This window comes from Mesoplodon mirus (genome assembly GCF_964341445.2).
Source record: "Mesoplodon mirus genome assembly, chromosome: 3".
Taxonomy (NCBI): Eukaryota; Metazoa; Chordata; class Mammalia; order Artiodactyla; family Ziphiidae; genus Mesoplodon; species Mesoplodon mirus.
Window position 1 is genome coordinate 50,880,814 of NC_138978.1, and position 20,182 is coordinate 50,900,995.

Below are 20,182 nucleotides of genomic sequence, written 5' to 3' on the forward strand. Positions count from 1 at the left end.
ATTGAATGAGAAAGACTGAACAAAATACTTTGCACGTCAACATCACTCATAGAACAAATCAGTAGAAGTGCAAAAATCAAGATCCAATTAATTGAGGGTTTTCCTTTGCTGGGTTTTGGTTAACTGAAGTTCCCCTGGGTTAATGCCTAGATTGATGTTATACAGAATGCATTGAATTTTGCCCTGGCCTATATGAGCTCCTGAATATAGTTGTAAATGAACTAATCTGGGTAGGAGGGATCACCTTCGTGGGGTTACATAAAAACATCTATTTGTGTTGAGGCTGCCAAATTGGCTTTCCCTTAGCCCCACTGCACGGAGGGTGTCTCATAAATGTTAAATAATCATATTAACCATGCTCAAGGGGGTGTCAGTGGTCATAAAAGGTGGATTTTATGGATGCTTCTCTGTATCTCCTGGTGGGTGGCTACAACTTACACAGGCCTGGTGGCCAGAGGTCTCCATACAGCCTGCATCTAAGAGACCTGTATGCTTGGGTGGCTTGGATCCAATCACAAGCTGGGACGCCTAACCACTGATTGATTGAGGAAGGCCACCCACACTGAGCCTTCTGGAATCCATTGGTGAGTCACGGGCCAAAGGATTATGTCTTCAATATGGGCCATCGGGCCTGATACCAAGGTATTTCCTGCTTATAGCTTAGCAGAGCTGTCCTTAATGAGGGTGATGACCTGTAGGTCCAAGAAATAACCAGATGAGAGGAAAACCCTAGCCTTATTTACACCTCATGAGACATGGCTTCCTAAGCCTTTTCTGTTTGATTCTATATTCTCCAGCAGACCTCAGTTTATACTCATGGTATCATTTATCCATTGTATTCATTAATTCCATGGCCATTAGTTGAACACCTGGGCTAGATAGATGTTAGAAGTACAGAGATGAATAAGACATCGTTCCCAACCTTTTGGGTTAACTGTAGAGATATAAGTAAGAAACCATTCCCATGCAACGTGTTATGTATATATGGCCATAAAGGTATGTACAAAGGGAAGAAAGGGGACCATGGAGGTGACATTTGTACTGAGTTTTAAAGGATGAATAGAATTCCAGCTGGCAAGTAAAAGGGAAGAAGTGAGGGTGCCAGGTATCCAGGGGGGTGGAGGAGGCATTTTAAACAAGTAGATACATAAAATTAGAGGGGTGCTGAAGTGGGGGTCAAGAGCAGGATCTCTGCCTCCATAATTCCAGGGATACCACTCACATCAGAGTCTACAGAGTAAGCTGGTGGTTATACGCCCCTCATGGCCCTCGTCAGGAGACTTAGGTTCAATGCCTGACTCTGCTATTAACCAGCTGTATGACCTTGCGTGATGCTCTTCCTGTTCCTCACTCCCTTCAAAAGTGGAATCAAGAAACTGAACTGGATGGTATCTAAATAATCTCTTCTCTCTAGACTCCTCTATGAGTCTGTGAATCCAGGGTGAGATGAAATGATGTAGGAGTTAAAGCTTGTCATTTCAGGACTGAATTAGGCATTGTCCTTAGAAATAAAACTCTAATCTTCCCCAAACTCTTGATTTGTGTACATTTTTTACATAATGTTGGTTAAACATTGATACATAAAATATGAGCACTAAAAGGGAATTTAAAGATCATTTAACCCAGTGGTTCATTTTTGAAAAGGTGAGACTGAGGCCCAGAGACAGTAAATGATCCACCCAAAGGCACATGGTAGGTTAGGTCAGGACTAGGACTCGACCAGACTCTTTGCCCCAAGCCAAGCCGTTACCAAATTTGACCCCAACTCCTTCCAATACATTATAATTTTCTTGGCCCAAGTTTCAGGTTTATTAAAAAAAAGAAGAAAACAAAACAGAAAAAGAACCAGCATTCTATTAAGAAGCATAATGTTGCTAATGAAGGCTGCCTGCAGATCTTCCCCTGTGCCTCTAGGACACCCTATTCCCACTCTGCTGGCTCCCAAACATCAGAGCATCCAGTTGACCAAACCTGCAGATCTAGGACCATAGCACACTTCCACCTAATATTTCTTTGAAATACAAGAATTCCAAACCCTTTTCCTCATAAGTAAATTAAATCTATGTATATATTCAAGTCACTTTACATGTGGCCAAAATATTCCAAGCATCATCCACCCAGATACCCAAATGAGAAACCCGAGTATGATTCCAGCTCCTCCTCTCTCTCCCATTCTCTCCTCCTGTTCCAAAACATTCCCTCTCTCCAACCTCACTGACCCACTTCATAGCCTCACCCTTTCGTACCTGGACTATTACATTAGTCGCCTAACTAGTCTCCCTCCCTCTCATCCATCTTCTTCCTCCTGCCACCATGATGGTTTTGATTCTGCCCTGCTCAAGGGCAAACCAGGGGCACTCCCACACCTATCCAGTCTTAAGCATGGCATCTCACATGGTTGCCACCTTCTCCCACCCAGCTTCACTGTTTATCTCTGCCTTTGTACTCCACCAGAGTATGTACAGTTACTATTTATGGTTCTACAGGGATGCTGTGCTACCTCAGGCCTCCACACCTTTACTCAGGCTGTTTCCTATGCCCAGAATGCTTCCCCCATCCTCAAATCCATCTGCCTTGTACCTGCCTCCTGTTCAAGTCTGCTCGGGATACCACAACAAAATACCACAGACTGGGTGGCATAAATGAGAAAAATTTATTTCTTCACTGTTCTAGAGGCTAGAGGTCCATGATCAAGGTGCCAGCAATCTCAGTTTCTGGTGAGAGTGCTCTTCCTGGCTTACAGACAGCTGCCTTCTCTCTGTGTGCTCACGTGGGCTTTGCTCCATGTGTGTAGGAAGAGAGAGCTCTCTGCTGTCTCTTCTTCTTCTTACAAAGCCACCAATGCTATGGGATTTCATTTAACCTAATTGCCTCCCTAAAGGCCCTCTGCCTATATACAATCACATCGAGGGTTAGAGTTCAACATATGAATCTGGCAGACACAATTTAGTCCATAACACCTCCATTATAGCACTCATCTCTATGTATTATGATGTTTTATTTTCATGTCTTTCTCCTCCATTGGATTCTAAGTTCTTGAGGAAAATTAGAATCGTCTCTGAATCCTTATGTTGGTGAAGCCTGGCCCAGGTTTTGTGAAGCCCGAGGCTTATAAAATGTGATGGGCCCTCACTAAGGAAGGGATTAAAAGTTAGGTCCGAAATGACTTGAAAAAGGGCTCATGCAAGTGAGGAGCCCTGGAGCTTCAGCTTCATAGCTTCACAGTTTACTGCCTCTGGGCTAACAATAAAAAGCTTCATTGGGTCCTACAAAGACCACAGGCTGGGGCACATTCAAATTTCTCATCTGACTTTGGGCAGGTAACTTCATTATCCACACTTCAGTGTTTCTGTGTGTGTAAAATGGGCTTATAATACCTGCCATGAGGTTGTTTTGAAGATGTAATTAAATAACCTGAAAATACATTAAATATTTGTTTACTTGCTCATTGTCTGTGTTTCCAACTACGATGTAAGCTCCTTTCGGAAAAGAGACCCTGCCTTGGTTGTGGCTGAATCTCTTCCAAGATGGTGCCTGGAAATGGGTGGATGCTCCATATGGGTGAAAGAATGCAGTGCCTTGTGGGACCTGAAAGAATGGTGCTTGGTAAGTTCTCCCAATTGTAACTATTGCTACTATTAATGAGTCTTAGTTAAATGAATAAGGAAGAGACAGAAAATACCAACGATCAGAAGACATAAAAAATCAGTGATAGCTAGACTCTGGAGAGCATTACCATTCAAAATCTCTTATTGTCTTAAATGTTTTTACACTGAGAATAAGAATACATCTGGAAGGAAAGAAGGAAGAAAGGAAGTTGAGGGAGGGAGGGAGGGAAGGAGGAGAGGGAGGGAGAGAGGAAAAGAAAAAGAGAGAGAGACAGACCAAACAATAAATAAAACAAAAGAACACTGAAAACCATCCAGGCAATGGGGAGAGTCAAAATAGGAAAGCCCCAGAAATTTGACATCGTTTCTTCCAGGGCCAAGATAACTTACATCAGCTCCCTTTGTGGTCTCCAGGGAGTAGGGAGTGTTGCTGGGTGCAGAATGCTCTCCAATCAGCCTTCTAAGAGGGGCAGGCAACCTCAAATCATGTCAGGCCCCAGTCTCTTCCAGCTTGGAGCTGAAAAGCCAGTCCTCCAAGTTAACTCTGAACTCCTCACCCCAATCAATTAAGAGAAATCCCATCAAAAACCCCAAGTAAGTTTGCTTGGCCTGACCTAGCTAAAGAGGCATTGCTCCTGCTGGAAGAATCTATCATTTTTAAATGGCTCACACTGATGGTTGAGGAATTCAGGCTGAATCCCAGCACCTCAAGAGCCTAGAGGGACCCCCACACTCACAGAGGGCCCCCTTCATTAGAGATGGGGAAACTGAGGCTCCAAGACAACCAGCTACTTTGTCAGGGTCACAGAGCTTCATTATTACTATTGCTAAAGGGAATCCCTGAGATAGACCTAGCCTCCTACACAGTGCATTTAATTTTCACACTTGACTGTGTCAGTAACTCTGACTCGTGGTACAAGAATAAGAGCCTCACCTCAGCTTCACAGATCTTGTTTCCGTTTCTCATTCTGCTTTGCATGCGCTGTGGGAGCTTCGACCAGTGACTGCACCTTCCTGGGCTTCAATCTCATCCTCTGCAATTTGTCTCACATGTGCACTGTCAAGATTAAGAGAGGTAGCATTTTCTTAAAAGCTGGTACTTTTCATGCTTAAATGCTGATTTCCCACCTTCTCCCTTCCTCCCCCTTGCCCTACCTTCTTTCTCCTTCCCTGCACTCCTCTTTCCTTCCTTTGTCCTTCATAGGTGCTATGATGAAGGCAAAGAAGTAGAACACAGGGTCCTTGCTCAGAGGAAGTTCATCTTCAATCAGGCTTCAGTTTTCACTTCTCTAACACATAAAGGCTGGGATACACAGATGTCCATTCCCTCAAGGAGCTTATAGAAAACCAGAGCTAAATACAAGGGGGAGAAAACCCCACAGGAAGCATGACATTTTATAAACATTTTCAAGCGTTCAGAAATCATGAAGAAAAAGGGAGGGAAAAGCCACATCAGGGTCCAGCAGTAAGGTGTCAGAGGGGGAAACCCAAGAGGTACGATAGTTCTCCTTGCCTGATTCAAAAAACAAGCCCCCCCCAAAAAAATGTTAAAGGGAAGTAGAAGTTCACCAGTCACGGCAACTATTTCTGGGCACCACATTTTCTGAAGAGAATCTGGTGCGTACCAACTACTACATTTTTTTTTTAGTCCTCTGGGTCCTATGATTATTGAACCTCGTGGGAAAAAATCTAAACTTACATGAAACTGAAACAAGAGAAAGAAAATGAAAGGAGAAGAGGAAAGAAGAAGGAAGAAAGGAAGGAAGCTACCTTAGGCTTTCACTTCTAAGTACTAAGTCCCAGACCAGTTCCCTTTATTTATTCATTCTATGAGTGAAAAAAAGGAGGAAAAGGGGAGGGGGGCGGGGGGGGAAGGTGGAAGGAAGAAGGAAGGGTGGGAAGAAAACTTGGAAATGGATATTATCTTCTGTTTAAACAAGAGGAAACTAAGGTCAAGAGAAAATGCCTTGCCCAAGGCAGCAGAGTCATAAGAACTAGGACTGAAAGCCAGTTCTGTGTGACTGCAAAGCTCGGACTCCCTCAGGGCATCCCGATCCCTGGGTCAGAGTCCACTTTGTCCCCCAAATGATAGCATCAGCGGTTAAGGTATGGTCTGAAGAACCAGGACATCATGGGAGCAGCAATAAAAAGCACAGAGAGGAGAGCCCTCTCAGGTGCCCAGTGAATCCCACCACTCTTGCGATATTCTCCACAAGATTAACTTCTCGGGCTTCCCTGGTGGCGCAGTGGTTTAGAATCCGCCTGCTGATGCAGGGGACACGGGTTCGAGCCCTGGTCCGGGAAGATCCCACATGCCGCAGAGCAACTAGGCCTGTGCACCACAACTTCTGAAGCCCACATGCCTAGAGCTTGTGCTCTGTGACAAGAGAAGCCACTGCAATGAGAAGCCCTGCACACCACAGCGAAGAGTGACCCCCACTCACCGCAACTAGAGAAAGCCCGCAAGCAGCGACAAAGACCCAGCACAGCCAAAAATAAATAAATAAATATAGTAAAAAAAGATTAACTTCTCCCTGTGCTACTGACCAAGTTAACCCTGGGTGGGTCACTTAACCTCTCTTGTCCAAAGTTGCCTTCTCTGTAAAATGGGTCCATAACATCTTCATCATTTGATGAAAGAGACTGGATTAGCTGAAATCTTGAGCTCCTGTCCAGGTTGAAGTTTTTAGATGTTACTCACATCACAGAATTTCACACCTAGAAAAAAAGTGTAGAAATTCATGTGTCTCAAGCTTGAGAAATGGCTAGACTCTTGGAAGAGATTTCCATTTGGCCCATTTGCCTGTTCTCTTCTTTTGCATAATGATAGAATTTTTAGTTGGTCACAAGACTGCCCAACTAAAGAGATTTCTTGGTCTCCCTTGAAGGTAGGGGTGGCCATATGATCAAACTATAGGTAGTGGATGTGAATTAAAAAGTGATGTGTGTAACTTCTGCCCTTAAAAAGAAATGGTAGGGGGCTTCCCTGGTGGTGCAGTGGTTGAGAGTCCGCCTGCCGATGCAGGGAACACGGGTTCGTGCCCCGGTCTGGGAAGATCCCACATGCCGCAGAGCAGCTGGGCCCATGAGCCATGGCCGCTGAGCCTCCGCGTCCGGAGCCTGTGCTCCACAACAGGAGAGGCCACAATAGTGAGAGGCCCGCGTACCACAAAAAAAAAGGTAGGCTCTCCCCTTTCCTCCTTTCCTCCTTGCCTCCTTCCTTTTGGATGAAATGCACACTTGATGGCAGGAACTGGGGCTGCCATCTTGGATCACAGGTTGGAAGGCACATGATGAGGACTATAGAGCAACACAATGGGAAGAGCTCGGGTCCTGATGCTCAAGAAACCATCATTCTATCCCTGGACCGCCTACCTGGACTTCATATATGAGAGAGAAATAAATTCCTATCTTGTTCATGCTACTGTCTTCTAACAAATACATCCTTTTTAAGGAAAAAAAATCACAGATTGTCCAATTTGGGAAACAGACTGCATGGAAAGTGAAATGGAAGACATTTTAGACTTATTCATGGTGCTGCCACAGTCATAAATAGAAAGTCAAATGGGGCCACTGAAATCTCACATCTATGCATAGAAATGGAGATGGGGGAGGGCCAAGTAGATAATCCAAATTATGTTTCTATGGAATGGGGAGAGGGCTGGATAACCATTTCAATGGATACACAGAATTATCACAAAACTTTTAAATTACATTGACCCCTACCCTGAACCCAGGGGCCAGAGGAGCCCAGTTAGAGGAAAAATGATCTAATCCATTCATTTTCAAACCAAATTCCACTCTGACTCCAGGACAATATCTGGTAGCGGGAGAAGTCCAGGGAGGAGGAGGCAGGACAAGATGAGGTCAGCAGATCTCCAGGCCCCAACACTTGCCTTAACTGCGACATCACTGCTTTTATCTGTTTTACATACTGAGGTCCCACAGAAAAATTCAAATGATTCTGTTGTTCAAGTTTGAATAAGTTCAACCTCCTGGTTAATAGAGGAAGGAACTAGTACCCAGAAAGGGGAATTGACTTGTCTACAGCCACATAGTGAGGAAGAGGACAAGTTCTCAGGCCTAGGAATCAGCCTCTTTCACTGAATCAGACCTATTTATTGATCAGGCCAGACACAGCTTCTAGCCCGGGGATAACCCTCTCTTACCCAAGAGTCAGAGCTTCCCTTTTGTTTGTGATTTTTAAGTGACGCTCTCATCCACACAGGTGCTTCAGCCAGAAGAGAAACAGCCTTTGATCACAGCAGATGCTCATAGCCTGAGAACGAGCCAGTGAATTCCTATACAGGCCCCAGGAAGTCACAGGCCATCCAGCCTGCTCAGCTGACCCAGAGAGGGTTGGATCTTTCCTGGTCAGAATGGGCCTTGAGAGTAGAGCAAGGGAAGGCGTCACATTTCCTGTCCCATCAGGACCATGACCAAAGGTGTCTTCTTCTCAGAAGGTAGGATCAGGTGGGTGCCAGGAACAGGCCCCCAAATTCCTGGGCACAAGTGTTGGTCACTCAGATTAAGATTAAAAGTGATTGAGAATTCCCTGGTGGTCCAGTGGTTAGGACTTGGTGCTTTCACTGCCAGGCCCAGGTTCAATCCCTGGTTGGGGAACTAAGATCCTGCAAGCCATGCAGTCCGGCCAAAAAAAAAAAAAAAAAAAAAAAAAAAGATGAAAAGTGATTATTCATTGGAATGATCCAGAAGTTCCCAGTTCTCAAAGGCCTTTTACACACATTATCTTGGTTGGGGGCTCATACAGTACTAGAGGGGAGGTGGGTCAGAAATCAATATGGCCTCATGATGCCGTCATAGACACTGGAGGCCCATCAGGATCTCACTAGAATGTGAATTCTTCCAGGTAAGGGGATTGGGTTGATTTTGTTCACTATTTCCCTAGTATTTATGGCACTACACTTGGACTGATGCCCATTAACTGTTTGCTTCATAAGTGAAGAAACAGCCTCTGCCAATCTTCCCAACCTCATCTCTCCTCAATCCCCCTATTAATATACCACCCACTCGTCCTTCCAGTCACTGAACCACAGGCAAGTCCCCAAGCGGAGGCAGCATTCTCTCCAGCCTGCGGGGTTTATACACACTCCTTTCTGAGCCTGAAATGGTCTCTGCCGCCTTTTCCTTCTACTGGACCTTTCTATCTCAATCTTGACATTCAGGGCTGCTGTGTTCAGATAAGCAAGTTGTTCACCAGGCAAGAGTGATCAGCCTAGGAGGCAACTGGGGACACAAAGATCTGCTTGGGCTCTGCTTGCCAAGCTGTACATCCAGGTATGAGGCTACATTTGTCCAGAAAAGGAGGAGCCTTTTTCAAATTTTCAGAGCTTCCATAAGGGCTAGGGTCCTGTTGACATCAGTTCTTCCAGGGGGCATTAACCCATATCCCAGAGCAGCTTAGAATCCACTCACAGTCTCTGGCCTTGATCATTTCCCCCCAGAAGCTATGAGGTCTCCCACTGCAGAGGCTGTCTTGTTAGAAGTTGTCTCAACCATTAAGACAGTGCCAGGCCCACAGTAGCGCTTCCAGCAATGTGTATGGAATGACAGAATGAGTGAATGAATAACGATGGGCTTAGAGAGGTGAACTGCCTTTTCCAGGGTCTCACAGTCAGTGATTGGCAGAGCTGGCTCGAGCCCCCCAGACCTCCTGGGATCTGGTCCAGAGCTTCCTTCCACAGTGGAAACCCATCTTTCAAACATCCCTTCTGGAAGCCAAGCCCTCAGAGACACCTTATTTAGCAGTGAAGACAAGCCAGATAAACCTAATTAATTTTGAGCACTCTCATGAAGCTTATTCACTTGGTCAGTGAGGGTTACTAGTGAACAGAAATATTTGGGGAGACTCATTTTTCCACCCCCAATTCATAATTCTGTCTACTCGTCACTCTTTAACCAGATTTAAGAGGTGCTAATGAAGTTCAAGCAGGCCTCATGCCTCCAGCGCCGCTGTCCTGACTGGGCTTTGCCCCTTGATGCTTATCCTGCAAACTTAAACCAAAGGGGCTTGACCAAGTGGCTTCTCCAAAGGACCCTGGAGCTAAAAGCATCTCACACTTTGGTCTTTGGGGGATAATGTGATCCAGATCCCCTGATGACAAAGCTGTGCCGGAGAAAGTGAGGAGGAATGCAGAAAATTACCACACTGGCAGCGGGGAGACCCAGGTCCCTGTCTTGTTAGGATAGGTAATTCCTCATTGGAGAAGTAAGATTTGACTAGAGCCACTTGGCCTACAGAGGACAATCCCAAGGCAGAGCTGTCTGGAAGATGTGAAAGATGATCAAGAGACAAGGGGCTTTGACTGCTTCTCTCTCCAAGGTGGGGGCTGTGATAGGAGTAGAGAGAACCCAGGAGTAGTCACCACTGCCCCCTCCACCACTTTATTGCTCTGTGACCTTAGGCAAGTCACTGACGGTCTCTGAACCTCAGTTTCTCATCTGAATAAGGAAGATAAAAATACATACGTTGAAAAGGGTTTTTTTTTTTTTTTTTTTTGGTCACACCCTTCTTTCCGTATCTACTTATCACTACTAGAGCAGAGAGGAGAGAGCCTGGGCTCCAGGCTCAGACTTGCAGTGTGATTCTGAGTAAGTTACTTTCTTCAGTCTCAATTTTCTCCTTTGTAAAATACCGTCTACCGCATAGAGTTGTTCCAAGGATTAAAAGAAAGGAATATATATATAAAGTACTTGTTTAGTAAGTGCTGAACAAGTGTGAACAACTCTTACATTGTGTCTTACTACTAAATTACTAATAAAGACAGACCACAGATTAAAGGGCAGAGTACTGGGGTTCCAGCCCCAATTTGGGCATTTGTGTTTTGTGATCTTAAATAATTAAGTACCCTCTCTCGGCCCCCATTTATTCCCTCAGTAAAATGAAGGGCTGGGGTCTCCCTAAGGGCCTTCCCCCATTACATTCTGTGGATGCCAGAATCTCTTCCCCTTTGGACCTTCTGCTCCCAGGGCCTGAAATGTCCATTGTCAGCCTGTGGAATTCCCTGCTCATCCTGTAAGGCCAGGTTAAATGAACTTCCTCTGGGCATATTTCCCTAAAGGGCACAGAAACAAGCAAGCAAACAAAGTAAGTCATGGTGCTTTCCCTGGCTTTTAGTGGTCACCTGGATTCTGCACTTCCGGCTTTACTTAGTTCTCTTGTCCTCTCCCCACCCAGCAAACCCAGTATGCCTGGAGGGCATGGCTCTGGTAGAATAATAGATTATACCTGGGCTTTGAAGGCAGATCAGGGCCAAACCGAATTCTGTCCCACCTATCTAGATGATATCGGTAAGTCACTTCATCTCTCTAAGACTCAACTGCCTCATCTGAAAAATGGGAGACTAAGGTCGACCTCACAGGTTGTGAGAATTCAATGCAGGAACCACCAAGAGCTGGGACATGAGAATGAGAGGTGGTCACTCCAAAGGGCTGGAAGTTGCCCTTCTCTTCGGAAACGTCCCCGGGCTGCGGCACGAATGAAGCACGAAATACAGTGTTTGGTGGACAGCACTCTGTGCGTGGAGCTGCTTGGAAATCCAAATCCTCCGGCCGCCAGGCCTCCCTGACAGATAAACTGCCGCCACAAAGAGTTAATGTTCAATCACCCTTCCGACCCCGTGCCTTTCAAAAGGAGGACTGGCTGGAAGCCCTGGACTGCTCCCACTGGGTGCGTGCCTGCCCACCCGAGGAAGTCTGGGGAGGGCGGGGAGTGGGCGGGGAGGCAGGCCAAACAAAATCTGTTTCTGTGATGTCACCGCAAACACTCTCCCAGATAAATGCCCAGCTACAAAGCATCTGCATTGCATGCCAAAACGTCCGGCTGGGCAGAAAACAAGAAATCAGGTCCCCAGTGGCCCGCACAGTCCCGCCCCGGGCGCCCGCCTCCCAGGCCCGGGACGGAGGGACGGCAGGAGCCCAGCGGCCCAGGAAGGACCGCAGCTGGCTCAGCTCCCGGCCGCCCCCCCCCGCCCCCCCGGCGACAGGCCCCGCACCGGCTCGCAGGACAACCAATCAGCGCTTCCTTCTTCCCCAGAACCTGAAGGGACCGCCCGGATCCGTCGCTGCGGGAGGAAAGCCGGGGACCAAAACAAACAGAAACGCGAATGCCGAGGAAAGGCACAAAGCGGGCCACGCAGGCAGCAGAGGTAACGCTGGAAGAAACCGCGACTGACCTCCTTGAAGGTGTTAGAAGATATTCCATCTGTGAAAACGACGACAGAAATATTGAGGACGGAAGAGGAGGAGAATCGGAGAGTCAGTGCCCTTGGGGGGGGGGAAAATAAGACGGTTGAAATTTTAAAAAGAAAGTCAATACTCCAAACACAGCAGTTGGCCCCCCACAGGGAGTTAATTATTCATGGATTGCATTACCCATCCCTGTGCCGTCCTGTCCCTCCTTCCGCAGCTTCAAGTCCAGGCTCCATCATTTTAATGACTCGGCCTCAACTCCCTTGCACCCGCGCCCATCAGTGTGCGCACCTGCACATTGCAAGCTGGGTAAATACAACTCTCCCGCCCGCCCTCACCTGCGCCCACCCGGCTGCACGTGGCGGAAGAAGCACACCGCCTGGCTGACTCCTCTCAACAAACTCCTGAAACCAAGCCCAAGTCCTACTGCACTTCCCGAGTGAATTCCGTTCCACTCCTCTAAAGGACCGTTCGACATCTTCTCTCTTGTCGTCCCCAACACCTCCTCCCCCGCCCTTCCTCACGGCTGCTAATCTTGCTTTGATTTTACTGAGGAAACAGACTCAGAGAGAACTTCCTCCAGCCACCACCCGCTCCTCCATCCCACATGGATATCCGCGCTTGCTTTCGCCCATCCTCTCTGCCCTCCCTCCCGGCGTCGGCCACGTCGCTCTGCCTGGTCCTTTCACGGGCCTCACGTTTGCCGGTACTCTGTGCCCACGTCCTTCACTGCCCCAAGCCACCGTCCCTCCTCTCCCGCACCATCACTTTCACCTTCCTGGCTAAATCATTCTCCTCGGCACATAAACATTCTGTAATTTCTCCCATCTTTAGAAACAGGAGCAAACCCAAACCAAACAGCTCTTTTGATTCCATATTTTCCTCCCGCTACCTACCCATTTCTCAGCATCCTTTACAGTACAACTTATCAAGGACAGTCTGCGCCCCCGGTTTTCAAACTGGTTTGGTTTATACACCCACAAAAGAATTTTGAAAAATTATGTACTCTAACACGCATTTTACACTGACATCTAAAATTGTTCATTGTAAGTTTACATAGTTGCAAAGAAATTTATGGCAATTTGTAAATATTGAAAATTTGAAATAAAGGTACTACTAAGTCACTTTTAAATGATCTAGTTGAAAGTGAATATCATAGTGTTCTGATGCCTACATTTACTTTAAAAAATGTATAAAAGAACTCTTCTCAACAATCAGAAATTTTACAGTTTCTTTTATTCCTTGAACTCATATTTTCATTCCATTTACCTCTCCTCCAGAATCTTAACCTAATACAGATTATAAGATTGAAAGCCTTTTATTGATCATCATATCATATATCTCTAAAATGTATATAAATACTATATAAGATGTTTTGTCTCCTCTAACCATATGGTTCTAAGCATTAAAAAATTCCATCTGTACTGAGTTATCATTATAATGATTAGTACACACAATTGATCAAAATAACAAATCTGGATTTTTAAAAATAATTCCTAAACATATAAAGTAAGGAAACATACAAAGTATAGGAAATGTATCTCATAATGGAATATCCGAGAATTTTCTTTAGTATATATATCCACTGGTATATAATATTTATCACTAGAATGACACAGAGTTAAGCATGAATTCTAGTCCTATTTATCATATTTACAGATGTCAGCACAGAGAACTTAGTGTCAAGAATCAGTTCATGGGGAAAGAGTTTTATTTATAGGACTGTGACTTCATTCTTTGAACTCCTAAGTTGTATGCCAAAAATCACACAGTGAACTATCATCAAAAATTATTTTTAAGAATATACCATCTGGGGCTTCCCTGGTGGCGCAGTGGTTGAGAGTCCGCCTGCCAATGCAGGGGACATGGGTTCGTGCCCCGGTCCGGGAAGATCCCACATGCCCGTGAGCCATGGCCGCTGAGCCTGCGCATCCGGAGCCTGTGCTCCGCAACGGGAGAGGCCACAACAGTGAGATGCCCGCATACCAAAAAAAAAAAAAAAAAAAAAAGAATATACCATCTGATAACTACTAAATCAGGAGCTCCGTATAGCTGATTGCAAGATGCCTATCAGATTTTCAAGCAGAGATGTCAAGGGACATCTGTCCTGCAGCAGGAACCGTGGTGCCCCAAGCAGGATCAGGATGTGAGAGGTGGCTGCAGAGGTTGCCCCTGACCCTGACCACAAGTGGAATGGGGAGAGCGCTGCACTCAAGTCAATGACTCAGGTTCTAATCACAGGACCAGCCCTGCTGACAGTGTGACCTGGGACAAATTACAAAACCTCTCAGAGCCTCAGTTTCCCCTTGCCCCTTTCATGCAGGTTCATAGATTCTGAAAACAGGGGGAACTCTCACTGGGAACACAGAGTTTTTGAGTTCTTTAACTTAGGAGAACAAAATAACACAGATTCAGATGCAACTGAATCACTAGTCACACTCTGAATTTTATTATTATTATTTTTACTTTTAAATGTAGTAAAATACATATTACATAAAAGTTACCATCTTAACCATTTCCAAGTGTACAGTTCAGTAGTGTTAAGTATATTCACCTTGTTGTGCAACCAACTGCCAGAACTTTTTCTTCTTGCAAAACTGAAACTCTATACCCATTAAACAACAACTATCCATTCTTCCCTGTCTGCAGTCCCTGGCAACCACTATTCTACTTCCTATTTCTATTTCTTTGACTATTCTAGATACTTCATATAAGTGAAATTATGCAGTTTTTGTCTTTTTGTGGCTGGCTTATTTCATTTAGCGAACTGTCCTCAATATTCATCCATGTCAGGGCGTGTGTCAGAATTTTCTTCCTTGCTAAGGCTGAATGATATTCCATTTCAGGAATATACCAACTGTGAGTTTTATTTCATGCTGAGATGAAACTTATTTATTCATAAAATATTTATTGAGCACCTACTATGTGTATATACATCTGGATATGATGTGCTTGTGAGCCAAACAGATATAAATTTCATAGTCTAGTGTAAATGTAAAGTGGAGTCATTCTCCTGTCCTATCTTTTCATCCATCAACCAAGCCTGTGGGTCAGAATATCAAGTTGGCATCACAATCCCAGTATTCCAATCTGTAACCCTGAGACTACCTAGTTCCGTCCTCTACACATACAGCACATCTCCAGACCCTTCCTCACAAAAACCCAAACCTCTGCCCCGCTTTGATTCACTCCCTTATAATAGCTGCATAGGTGTCTGTATCTCTCATGAGATTGTAAACTTGTTTGCAAATAAGAAGCAAGTAAGATTTCTGTATCCCCTGCAGTTTAACAAGGTACTTGGCACATAGAAATGTTCAAGAGTTGTTTTTTAATATTTACTCATAAAACTGGAAAATACTTTATTTGTTCAAAATTATTCAAATTCAAAATAATTCAAAAATTACGGCTTGCCTACTACATGCTAAGCTTTCTTCTAGGAGATTGGACTATCACAGAGAACAAGGCAAGTTTGACCCTTACTTTCATGACACATTCTGGTTAGGGAGTGCAAGAATCAACAATGAGTAAAAAACAGTAAAAGAAATAACAGACAGCGGTTAGAATAGGGTGCTTGAGTATCAAGAGCCTGGGTTTGCACTGCTTTATCCTGGAAGGTCAAGGAAGTCCTCTCTGCAGGAGTGTTAGTGGGGCAGAGATCTGATGAGAAGGAGGAGCCCAGCAGGGGAAGGTCACAGGGAAGAGTATTCTAGGCAGAAGGAACAGAAACTGCAGAGGTCCTGATGCAGGAAAGTTATACTGATGCAGGTTAAAGCCATATTATTCCTAGTTTAGAGATAAGACCATCAAATCTAAGATTCAGTGACTTGCCCACCTCTCACAGAAGTGGTAGCTAGACTGGGAGTTGAGTACAGGCAGAAAGTAATCATATTTAAAGGGTGTGCAGACATTTTTCAAAGCAGTTCAATCCTCTAAGCCATAGAAAAGAAATAGTTTGACTGAACTGGATCCAAAATAAGCCCACACTTCTCATCCTACACAACCCCGATGGGCCATCCATCTCATCCACTTCTCATGTCTTTCTCCACCTCTACCATGTCCAAGTTGTTGATTCCTAAAGGTCTATCTTCAGCCCAGATGTCTGTTATGTCTATTCTGAGCTAGAGACCCTAGTCCCCAACTGGAATGCAAGCTCTATTTTGTTTTGTGTGTTGCTATCCAAAACCAAAGCATTGTCCGGCACAGAGTAGGTACTCAATTAACATTTGTTGAATGAATGAATGAGTAACTAAATGAACTGCAGGACTATTTATCCAACTATTTACTGGACACATCTATCTCAACATCTCACAAACAGGTGAAGTTCAGCATATCCCAAACAGAGTTCCTCATCTCTTCTACTCTCTCCTCCAAACTGCCCTTTCCCCGTTTTCTCTGTCTCTGAGATCAGTACACTCTCCACCTGATTGCCCAAGTCAGAAACCTGGGCACCATGTTTGATTTCTTCTCTCTGTTTTCACCCATATCTAATAGGCAATGAAGTCTTCTCAATTCTAACTCTTTATATTTCTAGAATCCGCCCTCCTGCTTGTACATCCCTTCTGGCTTTGCCTTGGCTAAAAATCTTATCACTTCTCTCCTGGGTTATTGTAATAGTCAACTAACTGTCTCATTTCTTTCTGTCTCTCCTACATAAACCTCTATTCTACACAAGGCCCGTAAGAGTGGTCATTTTAAAAAATATTTTTAAATTGTGAAAGCTACATATTTATTCTAAAGATGTGGAAAGTACAGAAAAACTTGAAAAAGAAAACAGAAATCACCAGTATTTCCACTATGCAAAGATAACTATAGTTATTTTTTGGTTTTGGTACAGCTCCTCCCAATAGTTTTGCATATTTATTTATTCATTTGTTTATTTATTTTAAATCAAAACCAGAATCACTGTATTTAAGCTCTGAATTCTTCTTTTTGGGTTGGCATTTTGTTTTGAATGCCTCCCTATACCTTGAAATATTGCCAAATGTACTTGAATGCTTTAACATATTGCATCAACTGGATTCATTGTGGTTTATTTAATCATTTTCCAATTAGTCAACATTTAGATTGTTTCCAATTTCATTATGTGCCTTCAGCACACATTCTTGTACATAAACTTTTGTCTTTATTTCTGATTATCTCCTTATGATAAATTCCTAGAAGTAACATTAGTAGAGCAAATTATATGGCCATGCTTAAGGCTCTTAGTACTTTTGTCAAGTTGCCTCAGAGAAACTTTTTAGAAATGCAAATCTAATCATGCTATTCCCTTTTGAAAACCTCCAGAGATACTAGCTCAGACTTCTTAGGTAGGTATACAAGACTGCATGATTTGGTCTCAACTTACCTCTCTGACTTCATCTGCCATTGCTTTCACATGCGATCCCTTTATTTCAACCACATCAAGCTATATATCAGCTCATGAAATGTGTCAGCCCTTTGGACACGGTTGTGTTCTCTGCCAAGAACACCATGCTCCCTTTTCGTTATCTAGCCATCTCCTACTTGTTGTTTCAAAATTTAACATTAAGCAACATCTATATAAGATAGAAAAAATCTTCAATTTAAATGCTTGTGGTGAGTTGGGCTCTATATTAAAATATCATTTCATTTAATCATTATAACCATTTTGCATAAGTATTATGTTATCTCCAACATCCAACTGAAGAAACAGAGGTTCAAGAAGTGAGGGGCTTATGTAGTTAAGTGGCAGACTGGAGATTTAAACCCAAGTCTATCTGACTCTGAACCCACGTTCTTTACAATTTGCTTCCTCTCTGATCTTCCTGTCATTTAGATTCCTCTTTTTTGGGTTTCCAGAGTATCACGGGCTTACTTTTGTCTTTCTGTTTGTCCATCCATTAGTCTCCCTCGTTAGACTGTAAATTCCTTGAGGGCAAGAACTATGTCTTATTCAAAGTGTAGGGGCTCAGTGAACATTCACTGAATGGATGAGGAATGAATAAACAAACACTGGTTGTACTCTTATAACTCTGACCTCAGTTTTCCTTAATTTCCTTTGCTGTCACTGATGATGACTTTATGAGCTTGTCTCCTTGGGGGATCACCACTCATTTCCTCTGATGTCTTGATTCATGCTGGGGTCCTCCAACTGAGCAGAGGTGACATCATGGTTGTGGAACTACCCTGCCAATCAAGGTGGACCCCCAGACAGCCTCCCGTGAATCAGGCAGAAAGAGAACGATGTCGAGTGAGAGTGCCGGTAGAAAGTTTCTGTGTGCCCACACATGCCAGAGTAATGAGAGGGAAGGAAACACAGAAATAGAAGGCAGAGGCTTAATGGGATGGAAAGAGGCCCCAGTGTGAGGCAGGAACTGGCCTTAAAGGATTAAAAAGAAAATGAAAAGTGAAAACTTGGCACATAGCTTCTATTGGAGTTAAAGAGATCAGGTCCACAGGAGTCATTGTCCACTGAGGCTGTACCACTGATGTCAAAACTCCTTCCAACCCCTCGTTCCAACACCCTGAATTCAAGGGCAGTGCGGTGCTTACTTAGGTACAATGGATTCCACCCCCCCCACCCCCCATAAAAGGCACCTTCCATGGGGTGAGTTTCTGAGAGCTGCTTGGACCACATATTCCACAGTTTGGGCACCAAAGTGGCAATTATCCTTTATTTCCCCTCTCCGCTGTCACCGCAAACATCATAGCATCCCCACAAATGCTACCTAAGGGTTTGGGTCACCCACTCAGAAGAAGCAGAGCGAACATTCACGTACGTGCATATACTTGGACACACACACACACACACACACACACACTTGCATGCATGCCCAGAGATGCACAATCATGTATTGGCAAATACATGTACATCCTTGCATATATAATTCACACACACACACACACACACACACACACACACACACACTTCCAAACATACTAAAGAAGGGACTCTCTAGTCATCTATTCAATCAAAAATATTTAATCGAGTACTTACTCTGTGCTAGCCACTGTGCTCCATCCTAAGGAAATGAAGGATAAGACATTGTCATTGCCTGCAAGGAGTTCACAGTCAATAGGTGAGATAGTTGGACATCTAGTCAATTGCAGAGCAAGAGGACAGTGGAAGGCCAGCAAAGCCATCCAACACAACCTCTGGGCTCAGAGTTTTCCCAGGTAGGTGGAGGCAGGTCTGATTGTTGACAATAACTAGGAAGAGGTAGCTACATATGCAAAAGCGAAGTGATATGAGTTTGGGAGAATTGCAAGCAATTCAGCATAGCTGGATTTTAGGGGACAAGGGGAAAGGTAGGTGTATCACAAGAAATAGGGGTTGAGGGATAGGGAGATCTCAGATCATGAAAGGAATCCCATGCTGAAATTCCAAATCTAGCGACATGGCAGACTTCATTAAGGTAGAACTACCTCTCCCAGAAAAAACACATAGAAATACTGAATAAAATATAACAGTTCTCTCCACTGAATATAGTTCCCTTCCCCTATTAATACATGGACCAGATCAAAAGACATTCCATGTATCAGAAATAAAAGGAGAGTATAAAACCAAGGTAATAACTTCTGGCTGAAGTTGAAGTTGGAGGGGTACATAAAAGCCAAATCACACTGTCTTATATATCCATCTAATAGGACTGAACTATTTTCTGAAATCCTTCTTTAGAAAGTTTAAAAAGAGAATAGGGCTTCCCTGGTGGCGCAGTGGTTGAGAGTCCACCTGCTGATGCAGGGGACATGGGTTCATGCCCCGGTCCAGGAAGATCCCACATGCTGCAGAGTGGCTGGGCCCGTGAGCCATGGCCGCTGAGCCTGCGCGTCCGGAGCCTGTGCTCCGCAACAGGAGAGGCCACAACAGTGAGAGGCCCGCATACCGCAAAAAAAAAAAAAAGAGAGAATAGCATAATTTGATTGCATAGCCCAGGGTCTATGAACCCCCTGGGATTCTTTCCTGGCAGCAGCAAACACAAAACCGCTTTTTAGAGACCAGGATGCATGGGACTCCCATAGACAACAGAAACCCTGCTATAGATAAGCTCACAATAAAAAATTATAAACCACACAAACTCAACCTATTTAGTGTGCAAGATGAAAATAAAAATTCAGAGGGATTTTACTTATTCACACTTATCAGATTGTTAAAATTTTAAAGTCCAACAGTACCAGTTGTTGAAGATGGAAATCAAATAGAAATTACATATGCTTCCAGTAATAGTATAAATTTGATACAACTACTTCTGAGAGCATTTTGGCAATAATATCTGCTAAAGTGGTGATGCATATACTCTACCATCTAGCAATTCCATTTCTTTGTGTATTGGGACTAAAAGGAGAAATACATAAAGGAGTCTATTTCTGCACTGTCTGCAATAACAAAAAACTGGAAACAGTCT

The 20,182-nt window shown here is 44.2% G+C and overlaps 1 long non-coding RNA gene across 1 annotated transcript; it reads right to left on the reverse strand.

The window, feature by feature from the left end:
- Positions 1–4,548: 4,548 nt before the first annotated feature.
- On the reverse strand, positions 4,549–11,831 carry LOC309800057. Its single transcript, XR_014293389.1, has 3 exons — positions 11,804–11,831; positions 4,764–4,911; positions 4,549–4,665 (listed from the first exon to the last, which is right to left on the reverse strand). It is a non-coding gene; the product is annotated as an uncharacterized lncRNA (long non-coding RNA).
- Positions 11,832–20,182: the final 8,351 nt, after the last annotated feature.